The sequence below is a fragment of the Myotis yumanensis genome, unplaced genomic scaffold (assembly GCF_028538775.1).
Source record: "Myotis yumanensis isolate MYYU_CA2020_CCGP unplaced genomic scaffold, mMyoYum1.0.hap1 SCAF_2, whole genome shotgun sequence".
NCBI classification, from domain to species: Eukaryota; Metazoa; Chordata; class Mammalia; order Chiroptera; family Vespertilionidae; genus Myotis; species Myotis yumanensis.
In genome coordinates this window covers 96,578,921-96,594,740 of record NW_027223753.1, presented here as the reverse complement: position 1 = coordinate 96,594,740, position 15,820 = coordinate 96,578,921, and the positions used below count along the sequence as shown (strand labels likewise).

The window sequence follows — 15,820 nt, the reverse complement described above, 5'->3', positions numbered from 1 at the left end:
TCCACCCAACTTGCATGGATTGCTGAAATTCTTGTAAGTGGCTTTTCCAAACAAGTAGCCTACCTAAGTTCTGGCTGTGGAATTTCCTAAAATCTCTCAAAGGGACACAAACCATAAACAAGCAGCAACTAACTGCACCATGCCCTGTACATCTTGATAAGAAGCCCCAAACCCAGAGAATTCAGCAACCAGTCTCAACATGCATTATCATTCCCATCAGGTATTCCCAAATCACGGCAGTCTTGATTTGGAACATAGCTTAAACTAAGTGGGCCCAAGCCCAACACAAGTGGTGACTGGCCTCAGGTCACACTGTTGCCCACCAAAAGATCCCAACCTTGGCAGGCACCCTCAATCGCAGAATAGCCTCTCCCAAGCACATCCAAGATCAGTAAATGTGGCAACCAACCGCAAATCACTTTTTACTTCCTATAAGACAGGTCCTAATTGGGCACAAACAGCAACTGCCAACACACCCAGAGGCCAACTTCAGATGACATCAGAGCAACAGCTAACCAAGTCCACACAACACACCCAAAGGGAAGACTCACCTGGCACAAGAGCCATGCTAAATTGTCTTCCACTATGAAAGGGTCAGCCCCCACACACAGACTGCCTACTAGTAATGGCCAGTACTCACAACCAGTCAGCCTGAGGGTCAACCTCACCTACTAATGTGCCAAAAGCAATCAAGGCACAACTACAACAGGACACGCACAATCCACACAAGGGAGCACTAGCTCAGGTGACTAGAGAGACTACACCACTGAGCCCCACAGGACACCTACTACATAAGGCCACTCTGCCAAGATTGGGAGACATAGCAGATCTACCTAACATAGAAACAACACAGGGGGTCAGCCCAAATGAGGAGACATGCCTCAAATGGAAAAAAAAAAAAAAAAAAAAACTGGGCAAAACTGCAAAAGAATAACTAAATGAAATGGAGACAAGCAACCAGATACAGAGTAAAACCCCTGGTTAAAAGGCAGCTCAATAAACTTAAGGGAAGAATAGATAAACTCAGAGATAGAAAGACATTAAAAAGGATACAGAAAATGTAAGAAAGAACAAGTCAAGAATACAATAACTAAAATGAAGAATACATTAGAGGGAATCAATAGATTAGATGAATCAGAGGATTCAATCAGCAAAATGAAAGACAAGGTAACAAAAACATGCAAAATGGCAAAAAGAAAAAAGAATATTAAAAAAGTGAGGGTAGATTAAGGGACATCTGGAACAACATCCATCACACCAACATTCACATCACAGGGGTACCAGAAGGAGAAGAGAAAGGAATAAAACCTATTCGAAGAAGTAATGACAGAAAATTTTCCTAATCTGGAAATAAGACCTACAACCAAGATTACTCTACACAACAAGGTTATCAATAAGAATTGAGAGATAAAAAGCTTCCTAGACAAGAAACAGATAAAGGAGCCCATCACGACTAAACCAGTATTACAAGAAATATTAGACACTTCAGTAAGAAGAAAAGAAAAAACTGAAAATGTGAATACAAAAATATAGGATTCATTAACAAAGGCAAGCACTTAATAAAAGCTGTGAATCCACCAACTATAAAGCTAGTACAAAAGTTAAAAGGAAAAAGTAGTAGGAAGGTCATGTGTAATTACAACAACAATGAAAGCATACAAATGCACATACAAATGAAATAGCAAAAACATACACAAGCATGAGTGAGTAAAAATTTTACAAAGTTTAGAATGTTAGAATTTCAGCAACCATCAACCTAAAATAAATTATTAAAAACATAACTTGGTACATATGAAGCACATGGTAAACACAAACTATAGATATACAAGATATATCAAAGAAAAAAAGGAAAGTAAATCCAAACATAACACTACAGAAAGTCACCAACATAACAAGAGAAGAGAGCAAGAGAGTAAGGAACACAAAACAACTACAAAAACAATCAGAAAACAATAAAATGGCAATAACTACATATCTATTAATAATTACTTTAAATGTAAATGGACCAAATGTTCCAATCAAAAGACATAGGGTGACTGAATACATAAAGAAAAGAAGAAAAAACAAGGCCCACATATATGCTGCCTACAAGAGAGCCAGTTCAGATCTAAAGACACACACAGACTAAAGTAAAGGGATGGAAAAGATATCTCATGCAAATGGAACAAACAAAAAAAGCTGGGTTGGCAATACTTTTGTAGACTTTAAAATAAAAGTTGTACCAAGAAACATAAAAGGGCACTTCACAAAAATAAAAAGATCAATGTAACAAGAGGATATAACTCTTATAAACATTTACATACCCAAGGAAGGAGCACTGAAATATACAAAGCAAATACTAACATAAAGGGAGAGACTGATAGTATTGCATTAATAGAAGACTTTAACAGCCCACTGACATCAATAAATAGATTATTCAAACAGAAAATCAACAATGAAACAATGGCCTTGAATAATGCATTAGAACAGATGTATTTAACTGATATTTTTTAGAGCATTTCACCCCAAAGCAGCACAAAATATACATTATTTTCAAGTGCACACGGAACATTCTGCAGGATAGATCACGTTAGGACACAAGAAAAGTCTCAAAAAAAATTTAAAAAGACTGATATCATATCAAGCATCTTCTCCAATCAGAATAGTATGACTAGAAATAAATTACAAAAAAAAAATCATAAGGAAGCAAAATAACATGCTAGTAGACAACGAATGGGTTAAGAATGAGATTAAGGAAGAAATAAAAAGATATCTTAACACAAATGAAAATAAAAACACAACAACCCAAAATCTGTGGGAGAGCCAAAGAAGTTTTTAACCTAAAGGAACTAGAAAATGAACAAACAAAACTCAAAGTGAGTAGAAGGAAGGATGAAATAAAGATCAGAGCAGAAATAAATAAAATAGAAACTAACAAAACAATAGAAAAGAACAATAAAACTAAGAAACTATTCTTTAAAAGCATAATTATAAATCTTTAGCCAGACACATCACAAAAAAGAGGCCCCAAATCATTAAAACCATAAATGAAAGAGAAGTGACAACTGATACCACAGAAATACAAAAGAATTAGAAGAAAATACTATAGACAATTATATGCCAACAAATTGGACAAACCACAAGAAATGAATAAATTCCTAAAAACATACTATCTTCCAGGACTGATGAGGAAGAAACAAAAAATCTGAAGAGACTGATAACTACTAATGAAATGGAACCAGTAATAAAAAATTTTTTTTAAACTCCCAACAAAAGTCCTAGACCAGATGACTTCACAGGTAAATTTTACCAAACATTCAAAGAAGAACTAATACCTAACCTCAAGTAATTAAAGAAGAGAGAAAGACCCTATACTCATTTTAGGAGACCAGTATTACCCTAACACCAAAGACACTACAAAAAAAGAAAATTACAGGTCAAAACCCTGGTGGACATAGATACAAAAATCATCAACAAAATATTAGCAAACCAAATTCATCAATATATTAAAAAGATCATATACCATGATCAAGTGGGATTTATTCCTACTTGACGCAAGACTGGTTCAATGTCCACAAATCAATTAATGTAATACACCACATACAAAAATGAAGGATAAACATTATATGATCATCTCTAAAGACGCAAAGAAAACATGTGACAAAATCCAACATTTATGATAAAAACTCTCAGGATAGGAGAAATATACTTCAACATAATAAAGACATATGACAAACCCATAGCTAACATTATATTCAATAGTGAAAAGCTGAAACCTTCTTTATGAGCAGGAACAAAACAAGGATGTCCATTTTCACGTTTATTCAACACAACACTAGTGACCCAGTGCGCAAAATCATGCAAGACTCAGACCCGCAGGAAATCGTGCAAGACCCAGACCCGCAGGAAATCGTGCAAGACCCGGGACCCCCAACCCCGCCGCGCCAAAAGACCCAGAGTCAAGTCCCACCGTGCCATGGGACCCAGAGTCAAGTCCTCACCCATCCACATGTGCCTCGCCACACACACAGCCCCCCCCCCACCCGCACATGCCTAGCTGCACACACAGACTCCTGGTGACCAGTCTTTGGTCGTTATGGCGTTAGGGCCACTGGGCTTTTATAATATAGATAGTATTGCAAGTCCCAGCCACAGCAAACAAACAAGAAAACGACAAAAAAAAAAGCATCCAAATTGGGGGTAGGGGGCAAAATAATTACATTTAAAGTAATTATTGTGTATTATTGCACATGACATGATACTATATAGAGAGAACCCTAAAGATTCTAACAAAAATTATTAAAACTAATAAACAAATTCAGTAAAATAGCAAGATATAAAATTAATATTTAGAAATGAGTATCATTTTTAGACACCAATTATGAACTATCAGAAAGAGTAATTAAGAAAACAATCCATTGTATCCAAAAAAATAAAATACCTAGGAATAAAATTAACAAGGTATTAAAAGACCTGTATTTGGAAAACTATAAAACAATGAAGACAGACATTGAAAAATACACAAGTAAATGAAAGAATATAACGTGTTCATGAATAGGAAGAATTAACATCATTAAAATGTCCATAGTACCCAAAGCAATCTACAGATTCAATACAATCCCTATGAAAATTCTAATGGCATTTTCACAGAACTAGAACAAATAATCCTAAAATTTATATGAAACCACAAAAGACCCTGAAAAGCCAAAGCAATTTGAGAAAGATCAAGTTGGAGGTATCACACTACCTGATATCAAACTATATTGTAAGGCTAAAGTAATCAAACAGCACAGAACTGGCATAAAAATCCTATATAATAAAAGCCTAATATGCTAAGTGTCTGGTCGACCAGTCAGCCATTCAACCAATCAAAGTGTAATATGCTAATGATATGCTAAGGCTGCTCAAACGCTCACTATGATGTGCACTGACCATCAGAGGGCAGACAGCTGACCAGTCTACCAGTTGCTATGATGTGCACTAACCACACCAGAGGGCAGATGCTCCAACCGGTAGGTTAGCTTGCTGCTGAGGTCCGGCCAAATGGCACTTAGCGAGACAGGCTGGACACGCCCAGGAGCCCTCCAAGGCTGGCAAACCTCCCGCGTCCCTCCCCGGCACCAATCCTGCATTGGTGGGGTCCCTCAGCCTGGCCTGAGCCCTCTTACAATCCAGGACCCCTCAGGGGATGTCAGAGAGCCGGGATGTCAGGCCAAGCCAAAGGACCCCACTGGGCCTCTAGTAAATAAATCCTTTGAACAGAATAGAGACAGATACATTAAAAAAAAAAAAAAAAATTAAACTACTTTCTTATACCATATACAAAAATAAACTGAAAATAGATTTGAGACCTAAATGTAAGATCTAAAATCGTAAAACTCTTAGAAGAAAACAGGTAATAAACTCTTTGACATCAGCCTTAGCAATATTTTTCAGATATGTCCCTTATGGCAAAGACAACAAAAGCAAATATAAATAACTAGAACTACATGAAACTAGGTAATTTTTGCACTGCAAAGAAAACCATCAACAAAACAAAACCCAACCTACTGAATAGTGAACATATTTGCCTCTGATATATCTGATAAGGGATTAATATCCAAAATATATTTAAAAAGTCATACAGCTCAGCATCAAAAGAATAATCTGATTTTAAAATGGACAGAAGACATGAATAGACATTTCTCTAAAGAGGACATATTATTTTTCCAGCATATCCATGAAAAGATGCTCAACATCACTAGTTATCAAGGAAATGCAAATTAAAACCACAATGTGAAACTACCTCACACCTGTCAGAATGGCTATCATCAATAAATCAACAAACATAGAGGAATTTGGTTCAATCAAGATTTATCCCTTTAGAGTGCCAGATCAAATTTCAAACAAATTAGCAATGACACTGGTGAAACTCAAGACAGTTGGTATTGGATCCTGCATGACTCACCCAAAGAGCTGGGTGACTAACAGATAATAGATGCGTGTGGCATTTCTAGCAAATAGAAGCCTAGAGCATGTCACAGCTCCTGTTAAATATTTGTGAGTTTCCAAAATATTCCTTCAATTCTATTTATAATGATTATTTCATAACTGTAATTTATGTCCCAAAAAATATATGCATACTTTAACAGCTAATAGCTCAATTTTGAAAATGAAATGTATTTTAATAAACACTACCTTTATAATTATTTAATTTGTATGTATACATTTTGGGGGAATATATATATATACCTGGCCAGCATGGCTCAGTGGTTGAGCATTAACCTATGAACCAGGAGATCATGGTTCAATTCCCAGTCAGGGCCCAGGCCCAGGTTGGGGCTCAATTTCCAGTGTGGGGCATGCAGGAGGTAGCTAATCAGTGCTTCTCTGTCATCATTGATTTTCTTTTCTTTTTTTTAATATATTTTATTCATTTTTTACAGAGAGGAAGAGAGAGGGATAGAGAGTTAGAAACATTGATGAGAGGGAAACATTGATCAGCTGCCTCCTGCACACCCCCTACTGGGGATTTGCCTGCAACCAAGGTACATGCCCTTGACTGGAATAGAACCTGGGACCCTTCAGACAGCAGGCTGACGCTCTATCTACTGAGCCAAACCAGTCAGGGCCATCATTGATTTTCTGTCTCTCTCCTCCCCCTCCCTTCCTCTCTGTTAACAATACACACACACACACACACACACACACACACACATACACACACACACATACATACATATAATTTTCACTTGCTAGGTAAAAGGTATAGGGTAATGTAAAAGATATAAACTAATTACTACTGTGCATATATTTTTCCATAACTGACACACAAAAATTACATATCGTATGATGTATGAATCTATTTATATGAAATTTAAAGATAGGTAAACTCATAGGGACAGAGAGTAGATTAGTGATGGCTAGAAGAGGGGTAATGGGAAAGGATTGATAGTAGGTTCAGAGTTTCCTTTTGGAGTGATAAAAATGCTCCAGAATTAACAAAGTGGTGACAGCTGCACAACTTTGTGAACAGACCAATTTTGCTTCAGAATTATTTAAAGCATTAGATTACCATTAGCACCACAAACCTAGAACCAAAAAAAAAAAATAGATGCAAGAATACAGGATGATAGCATTTTCTAAAAAAGCATTTGAACTCTGGCTGGCCGATTCAAGCATTGGTTTGAGTATCATCCCAAGGTTTCAGTTTGATGAACCAATGAATGCATAAATAAGAGGAATAACAAATCAATGTCTCTCTCTCTCTCTTACCCTTCCTCTTTCTCTAAAATCAATAAATAAAATTTTAGAAAATAATAAAAAATAAAAAAGCATTTGACACTACTAAATTCCTGAAATCTTCTGATTCAAGATCAAATGAGACTAAAGAAACCATCGCCAGGATTGAAAAGGTGAGGGAGTAAGGAAGGCTTTACACACCCTGTACTATGTACAGTACATAGTACTTGATAATAATGACTGTTACTGGTTTATATATTTATTATACTATACTTTAATTATTTTAGAAGGTATTCTTTCTATTTGTTAAAAAAAGTTTGCTGAAAAACAGCATGCTGCATTACTCCTGCCATCGTTTTTTACATCCATGTCTCTTGATATTATCATTTTTCCTGTGCTTTGATTTAATCTAGTGTTGTTTTATAAATTTAATGTAGCCTAAATGTACAGTGTTTATAAAGCCTACAGTCGTATACAATAATGTCCATCCTAGGCCTTCATATTCACTCATCACTCACTTACTGACTCACAAGCAACTGCCAGTCCTACAAGCTCTATTCATGCTAAGTGCCTTAATAGGTATACCATAATTTATCTTTTATAATCATATTTTTACTGTACCTTTTCTATGTTTAGATATGTTTAGAAACACAAATACCACTGTGTTACAATTGCCTACAGTATTCAATATAGTAACATGCTGTACAGGTTTGTAGCCTAGGAGCAACAGGCTACCATACAGACTAGATGTGTAGTAGGCTGTAACATCTAGGTTTGTGTAACTGCACTCTGTGATGTTTACACAAATATGAAATTGTCTAATGACTCATTTCTCAGATTTTATGCCCATCGTTAAGTGCACAGAACTGTACTGAAACTCAGGATTAAAAGTAGTGGGAAAAGAAGAACAACAATAAGGTGCAATAATAACTCTTTTGGAAAATGTCAATGGCCTAGATTTTGTAGTCCTGGACAACACATCAATAATAGAAACTCCATTCCAACAAGACTGCTAGGAAGACAGGGAAATGAACAAACTATGCAAAATCCCAACTAATATTGAGACTATACATGCTTACTTAAATTATAAAATACTTGACCATCTCAACAAGAATGTTTTGAAATGAGAAAGGAACAAAATCAAGAAGCTATTGCTAAGCCATTTATAATGAAAAAAATTGGGGAAAATATATTGTTCTAAATGTGTATTATTACATGAAAACAAAGTTTCATTTGTCTCAACTTGTTAAATCTTTATGATGAAATAAGCCATTTATTACTGCCGACAAATATAATAACTACAATAAACAGGCATGCCAAAATCAATGTAGATGCTCAAAAAAGGTCAAGGAATCAACTGTCAGCTTAAATTGGTTAATTTTATTAAAATTGTTAAATATGACAATATGTCATGTAACTCCAGATTTTTTTATATAAGCAGAGTTGGATTAATGTGACCCAAATTTTGTATAATAAATAGCTTTCCCAATTTCTAAAAATACATCAACTTTGTCACTTATCTTAAATTTTCTGCTTTACTTCTCTAGCTCTGCCTCAAAGAAACTTCTTCAAGGCCATATATATGACATAGTGAAAGCAAAATAATCACAGCACTCAGCAGTGTCATTAACATTTCTGAGCTGAGATCGATTTAAACAGGCAGATGCTATGTAAAATGACTGTTGGGAGAGACCAGTTGCAGTGCTGAGACTGCACCACAGCTGTAAGGGATTTGAAGCTACTAGCTATGTGGAATCAAGCATTGGAGAAACTCTGGACACAATTCCGGCATCCGAAATAAATTAAAGTAAATAGTCTTGCTCTCTCTCTCATCCACCCTGTTAGCAGCCTCTGGGCTGAGTGGAGACCACACACTGGGACCACACAGCACCAGCTGAACTCCTTGCACGCAACATCTACAAGCTGTCACTCTGCAGCACAGAAAGAAGGAAAAGGGAGGGCTGGGGAGGGAGAGGAGATTAGAGAGTGAGAAAAGGGAAGGGAGTGAGGGGGGAGGGAGGAAGAGAGAGCAGAGTCTCCTCTACTTACAGCTAGACAGAATGATGTGTGGTATGGAGAAAGGAAAAAACCTCCCAAAGAAAACAAGCTAGTCATGGCCTTGTGTAGCCTTGACCTGCACTCCCCCATACCAATTTAGTAATTGATGAAGGATTAACAAAGCATCCATTTAACTTCAATTAACCTCCTATCCATCACAGGTCAGAAGAGAAAATTACTATTATAAAAACATTTTATTAAAATAAAGACTAAAATCCACATTTTCTTATAATTTATAATAATTACTTTAATAAATGCATTTTCTTTTAGATTTACATTATATTAGTTTTACTCGCCTGCCTCTTTTCCTTTAATAAAGCACACAGGGTATATTTAAAGTATTTATTCAAAACACATCAGAAAATTTTAATTTTATAATTTTCCCGTATTTCATTGTGTCATAATCTTAATTTTCCAAAGTATCATTTTTACATAACTTCAGACTAAAAATAACTAGTAGCAGTAATATTATGGGGGTTGGGGGAGAACAAAAAAAATGTAACTACAAAAATAGGTCTAGAATTTGTTTTACTATTAAGAATTTTTTTAAATAATAGACAAGAAATCTGAACAAAAAGGTGTGCAAGTGTCTTACCCTGGCAGGTCCCCAGAGGTTCAACTCAGGTAAAGCTAGGAGTTGGAAATATAGAAGCTCTGACTCACTGAAGACCAAGGAAAGCCTCCTAATGTTAAAGCACTATTTTCTTAGATGAAGCCATAGTAAAGTAAAAATTTCCCCTCAAAAAATATCAAAAAAATAAAAATTCCCAAACCCTATCTTATTTCTCCCCATGCTACTCAAACTTGCATCATGAGGGAGCAAATCAGAAAGGCAGAATCTCAGGATCCCAGTCAAATCCTATTAAGTCAGAATCTACATTTTTAGTGATTTGTGTACAGATTAATGCTTGAGAAGCACTAGGCAGACTTATCCAGTCCAGAGCCATCTTGGATCTAAAGGACTCCACAAAAATCTGGTTGCAGAGCTGCCTACTGATTTTTAATCATAAACTTATACTCAACTAGTATCTCAGGCTACCCAGCAACATAATCAAACTATTGATTTCGCCACATCTTCCTTGAGTCATGTTCAATCTAGCCAAGGATAGACTTGCCCCTTGAGGCTGGGCTGAACTGACCCCAAAAGAGATCTCCCAGAGAAATTGGGGAAAGGGTTTTAAAGAATGGCAATTTACTTCCTTCAGTTTTCTATAAACTCAGACTCTATTATTCCTGAGCAGCTCTACCACAAGTCAGACAAGTCTTAGCAACAGGGTCATGAACTCTTTGGTCCAGTTTTCTATAATAATCATCTCTCTCCTGCTCCATCTCAAAATTATGGTTAACAAAATTATAACCATGAACCAATCTGAAAGAATCCATGCACCCTCTTGCAATACGGGACCCCTCAGGGGATGTCGGAGAGCCGGTTTTGGCCCAATCCCTGCAGGCCAGGCTGAGGGACCCTACTGGTGCACAAATCTGTGCACCAGGCCTCTAGTATGCATATAAGATCTTTGGTTAATCTCTTCCCACCCTCCCCCTTCCCTCCTTCCCTCTGAGATTCATCAGTCTGTTCCATGTTTCCATGCCTGTGGTTTCCACTCATATGTTGAACGCCTGCCCCCTTGTGGTCAGTGTACATCATAGCTACTGGTCGAACAGTTGAAGGGTCCAATGGTTGCTTTGGCTTTTATATATAGAGATGGTATAGACTGACAGATGTCAGAAGGGAGATTTGGGGGAGTCGGGGGTGCTGAAGGGATGAAAGAAGGTAAAAAAATAGCCAAAGAACATATATGCATACTCCATGGACACAGACAACAATGTGGTTACAGCCAGAAGGAGGGAAGGGTGACATCTGGGAAGAGGGGAGGTATGACGGGTAGGGAATAAGGGACATCTGTAATGTCAACAATAAAAAGAAAATCATTGCCCAGCCGGTGTGGCTCAGTGGCTGAGCGTTGACCTATGAACTAGGAGGTCACAGTTCGATTCCTTGCCCCAGTTGCAGGCACGGTCCCCACTGGGGGGACCACAGAGGCAGCCAATCAATGATTTTCTCTCATCACTGATGTTTCTATCTCTTTCTCCCTCTCCCTTCTTCTCTCTGAAATCAATATACAAACATACTGAAAAAGAAAATCATAAGCCATCTAAAATCACAGAACTATATAAGTGAAAAAGGCCTAAAAAATTCATTTTGATGAAGCTAAGCCAAAAGCAGCACAGCTAGCAAGTAGCAAAGCGAGAACTCATTCAGTGTTGCACAATGATTACTAATGCTAACTTTGTGCCAGGTAACAAAGTTATGTTCTGAGCCAGGTAACTTTGTTCCAGGTAACAAAGGCATGCTTGGGTCCATCTTGTGCAGTTTACGTTCCAATTAACTAAAATCCAGGATTCCTAAATCCTGGTGTCCACTGTTCTTTCCATTATTGCACCAAGATTTTCTCTAAGTGGGAAATAGTAAGTAGAAAGAATTACTAAAACCAAAATCATAAGTAAAGCAAACTGTATGGTCCCCTCCTATATTACATCAAGTTTTTGAGCAAACCTAATATAATATTTAAGGGGGGTGGGGAGGAGCCTAATCAGTCAGTTTCAAATTCTTGTGCCTGACCTTCAAGTCACTCCATAATTCAAAATGCATCACTTACCTACCCATCAGTGGGTCTTTACTCCTGTGCTGCCCAGATGTTCACCTGCCTTTCCTCTGAAGGCCACATCCTTCCCATCAAGGTCTGACCTCCATGAAGCCTTCCCAATTACTCTACCTCAACATATCGTTCCCTTCTCTGAATTTCTGCTGTACTTACACACAATACTATAGTTTAGTTTTTAGCTATTCTTTGAAATGTTAAAAATGCCCCTTCTGAATCTAAGCTAACATTATTTTATTACCAATGTGGTCAGGCATATGCTAAAATTGGTAGATAGAAAAATGACTAAGACTAATCCCTGTCCAGCAAGAGCTTAGTCTTTTGACAGATATGTAAATATCAGCAATAACTATAGCCCCTAAGGCAACACAGGGATAAGACAAGTGCTAAGTGATTATTGGATTCACTGAGTTGGAAAACTTCAAAGCAGAAAGAACTCTGAAAAATAATCTAGTTTTATGTATTCTCTAATTATAGGAAAATGGAGACTGAAGCCCAAAGAGGCTAAGAAACAGTCCAGGCTACAAAGCAGATTGGTGGGTGCTTTGACTACTAAGCCAAAATACCTTTGACTGTAATTTTCAAACTGAAGTCCAAGGATATCTATAAGTGTGTCCACACCTTCAAGATTTGTAATTTCTCAACAATTACTTTGTGTTTCTATCAATAACAATTACTTTAAATTAACATAAACATAGAATCGTGTGATTACAACTGGACACTACTACACCACTGGATTTCACCAGCCACTCCAGGAGACACATGGCCACGTTCCCTGAAGTCTGAGAACAATCTACACTTCAGCATTCTCCTTAGCACTGTGATTCATGCTATCTCACATTCTAGTCCATTTCAAAATCCTCTCTATTTAATACTAGCCAAAAATTACCCATTCAGTGAACATTCAAGTTCCTACTATGCAGTCAGAGCTGTACTAGGAATCCTGGCTAGATGAAGAGTAAGCTAGAAAATGGGTGAAAAAGTGAGAGACTAACTTTAAAAAGCATGTCCTCCACCACCTGATCCTGCCTCTGCCTGACCCTCGAAATTGTCCAAAGTCCTTTACTAGAAGACTGCCTTTGCAAAGTTTTTCGAGTACCAATTTCTTTTCCCATAAGATTTATATAACATGCTCTCAAATATTTGTGGAATGTAAATTTTACTTAGCAGGTTAACAGCTGTCTTTTCGAAATGATATGCAGTACAGGAAATTAAATGCTTGACAAGGAAAAAATCATTTTGTGAAACTTCCTAGTTACACTGGGGAATCCTCTGCTTCTCTGCTTAAAATTATTGTTTCTTCTTAAACCTAAGAGAACATTGAAATAGTAAGCACATATCATCCTCTTTCTATTATCCCCCTTGATTCAACACCTTTGAGCACACAGGTGACCCTGGGCAAGTTTCTGGGTTTCAGTGCCTTTGTTATTAGTATGGTCCACGGAGCCTGCCCGGAATATACTAACACAAACGAAACAGTGTTACTCATTAGGAAATAGGTCCATATTAGCCTGAATTGGTAGCAGCTTTCCAATACGGAGCACCCAGTGATTTCATTAACCTGTGGCTGATTTTTAGAGAGTTTTTTTAAGTTTTCCCAGACTCGAAAAACAATGAAACAAATTTTCTCATACTTATTAGTATGATTAGCCTTCAATGATTAAAACTAGCCTATTTCCCTTCAAGAAGTGTTTGTTGCAATTGAGGCAGCGTCCGTGTACTAAGTCCCCAGAGGGCGGGCCAGGCGCCGCCAGGCCTGTGGGCGAGTTACTGAGCGAGGAGCCGGCTCCGCAGCCGGGCGGCAGGTCCCGGGGACAGCTCACAGGGACAGGACTCGGCCGGTCACCCGCGATTCTGGGCTGGATCTGCAACGGCACCTACCTCCAGTGGAACCGGAGCCGCCAGCTGGCAATGCTACGACTGTGACAGACGCCTGGGAAATGCCCAGTGTAGCCCTAACCAGAGGCAAATGGGCGCAAGACGCTCCTACCGCTCGCCTGGCACCGACACATCCTCAGACCTAACTCGGTGGCCCGGGCTCAGGGGGCACGACGGAGCCCCCGGGCCCCGCCCCGCGGGGCGCAGGCGGCTACCAGACTCTCCTCCCGGTCGGACAGAGGATGACGACCGGAGCGGGCCGACCGCCGCTCCCACCCGCCTCTCTGGAAGCTGGCTCGCCGCCGCCAGGGCATCCAGGCTCGACACGTACCTGGGCCTCCCTGCCGCCCCTCCAGCGGCTCGGACCGGGTCCCCGTCGCTTCCAGGAAAAGCTGTCGGGCGGCGACCCCCAACCGCCAGCCTCCACTTCCGCCCGCCCGGAGCGCCGAGGGCGTCGATGCGCCGGGCAGCCGAGCGCCGAGTCTGCGATGGGCCCAGGCGGGGCGAGGAACGGGGGGGCGGGGCGAGGAACTCGGGGGCGGGGCGTCGGGGCGGGGGCGGGGGCGGGGCGAGGACGACCCGCAAAAGCCACTGGCCCCTGGAAGTAGTGGAGGAGAAAGTCAGTCTGCAGCCTGCAAGTCCTGAACATTGATCATTTAAATTCAGCTAACTCGGTGAACACACCCGTGGCACAGGCGCTACCTGTATGAAGGTGGATGACAACAGGGTAGGCTGAGGGTAACCCATGACATGGCAAGAGGACAAGGAATGTCACTTAGGAAGCAACTGCAGCAGTCTAGGCAGGAAATGACATGGGGGATGGTGGAAGGTGGTGCCGGAAAATGACAAAATACTCTTCTGGTTGCTTCTATTTTATTAGCCAAAGAAGCAGCAGGATCGTCCCTGATAATGGAGGAGGAGGGGCAAGGAAGGTATGAGGAGAAAGAGTGAAATCTTTGTCTTGGATATTGTGAAGCAAATTACTAAGAAAAAGTGGTAAAAACTTCTTGGGATGTGTCATCCTAAGTATTAGGGTCACCGAAGGAGGAACAGAGTAACTCATGAGGCCAGAAGGGGTAAAGAATTATAAATTTAACGAGAGGCCCAGTGCACAAAAATTTGTGCACTGGGGGGGGGAGGGGGGTCCCTCAGCCTGGCCTGTGCCCTCTCGCAGTCTGGGACCCCTCAGGAGATAATGACCTGCTGGCTTAGGCCTGCTCCCGGGTGGCAGAGGGCAGGCCCAATCCCTAGGTGCAGCCCCTGGTCGGGCTCAGAGCAGGGCTGATTGGGGAGTTGGGGTGCTGCCCTCTGTCATGACAGAGCAGGGCGGATCAGGAGGTTGAGATGCCACCCCTAGTCACACTCAGGGTACAGCCGATTGGGGGGTTGGGGCACGGCCCCCTGTCACACTCAAGGCAGGGTCTATAGGGAAGTTGCGGCGCCACCCCCTGTCACGCACAGAGCAGGGCCGATCAGTGGGTTGAGGAGCTCTCCCCTGTCACTCACAGAGTAGGGCCAATAGGGGAGTTGGGGCACCGCCCCCTGTCACACACAGAGCAGAGCAGATCAGGGGGTTGGGGCACCGCCCTCTATCACCCACAGAGCTGGGCCGATCAGGGGGTTGGTGCGCTGCCACTGTCACACTCAGGGCAGGGCCGATGGGGAGGTTATGGCTCTACCCTGTCACACACAGAGCAGGGCCCGTGGGGGGGGGGGGGGGGGGAGGGGGTTGGAGCACCACACCCTGTCACACACAGAGCAGGGCCCATCAGGGGGTTGGGGCGCAGCCACTGTCACACTCAGGGCAGGGCCGATGGGGAGGTTATGGCTCTACCCTGTCACACACAGAGCAGGGCCTGTAAGGGGTGGGGGGGGGGGGGCGGTTGGGGCACCACCTTCTATCACCCACAGAGCAGGGCCAATCAGGGGGTTAGGGCACTGCACCCTGTCACACATAGAGCCGCAGGGCGATCGGGGTTGGGGAGCTCCCCCCCTATCAGGCACAGAGCAGGGCTGATCAG

The 15,820-nt window shown here is 40.7% G+C and overlaps 1 protein-coding gene across 4 annotated transcripts in view; it reads right to left on the bottom strand.

Moving 5' to 3' along the window:
- Positions 1-14,227, bottom strand: part of EXOC2 (exocyst complex component 2) — a 274,269-nt gene extending 260,042 nt beyond the window's left edge. For 3 of the 4 annotated variants that reach the window (XR_011470289.1, XM_070405830.1, XM_070405831.1), the window contains exon 1: positions 14,131-14,227. The gene's annotated coding sequence lies outside the window, so the exon portion shown is untranslated. Of the gene's footprint in view, positions 1-13,802; positions 13,893-14,130 lie in introns of those variants that run through there. The other variant, XM_070405829.1, reaches the window with a different exon arrangement.
- Positions 14,228-15,820: the final 1,593 nt, after the last annotated feature.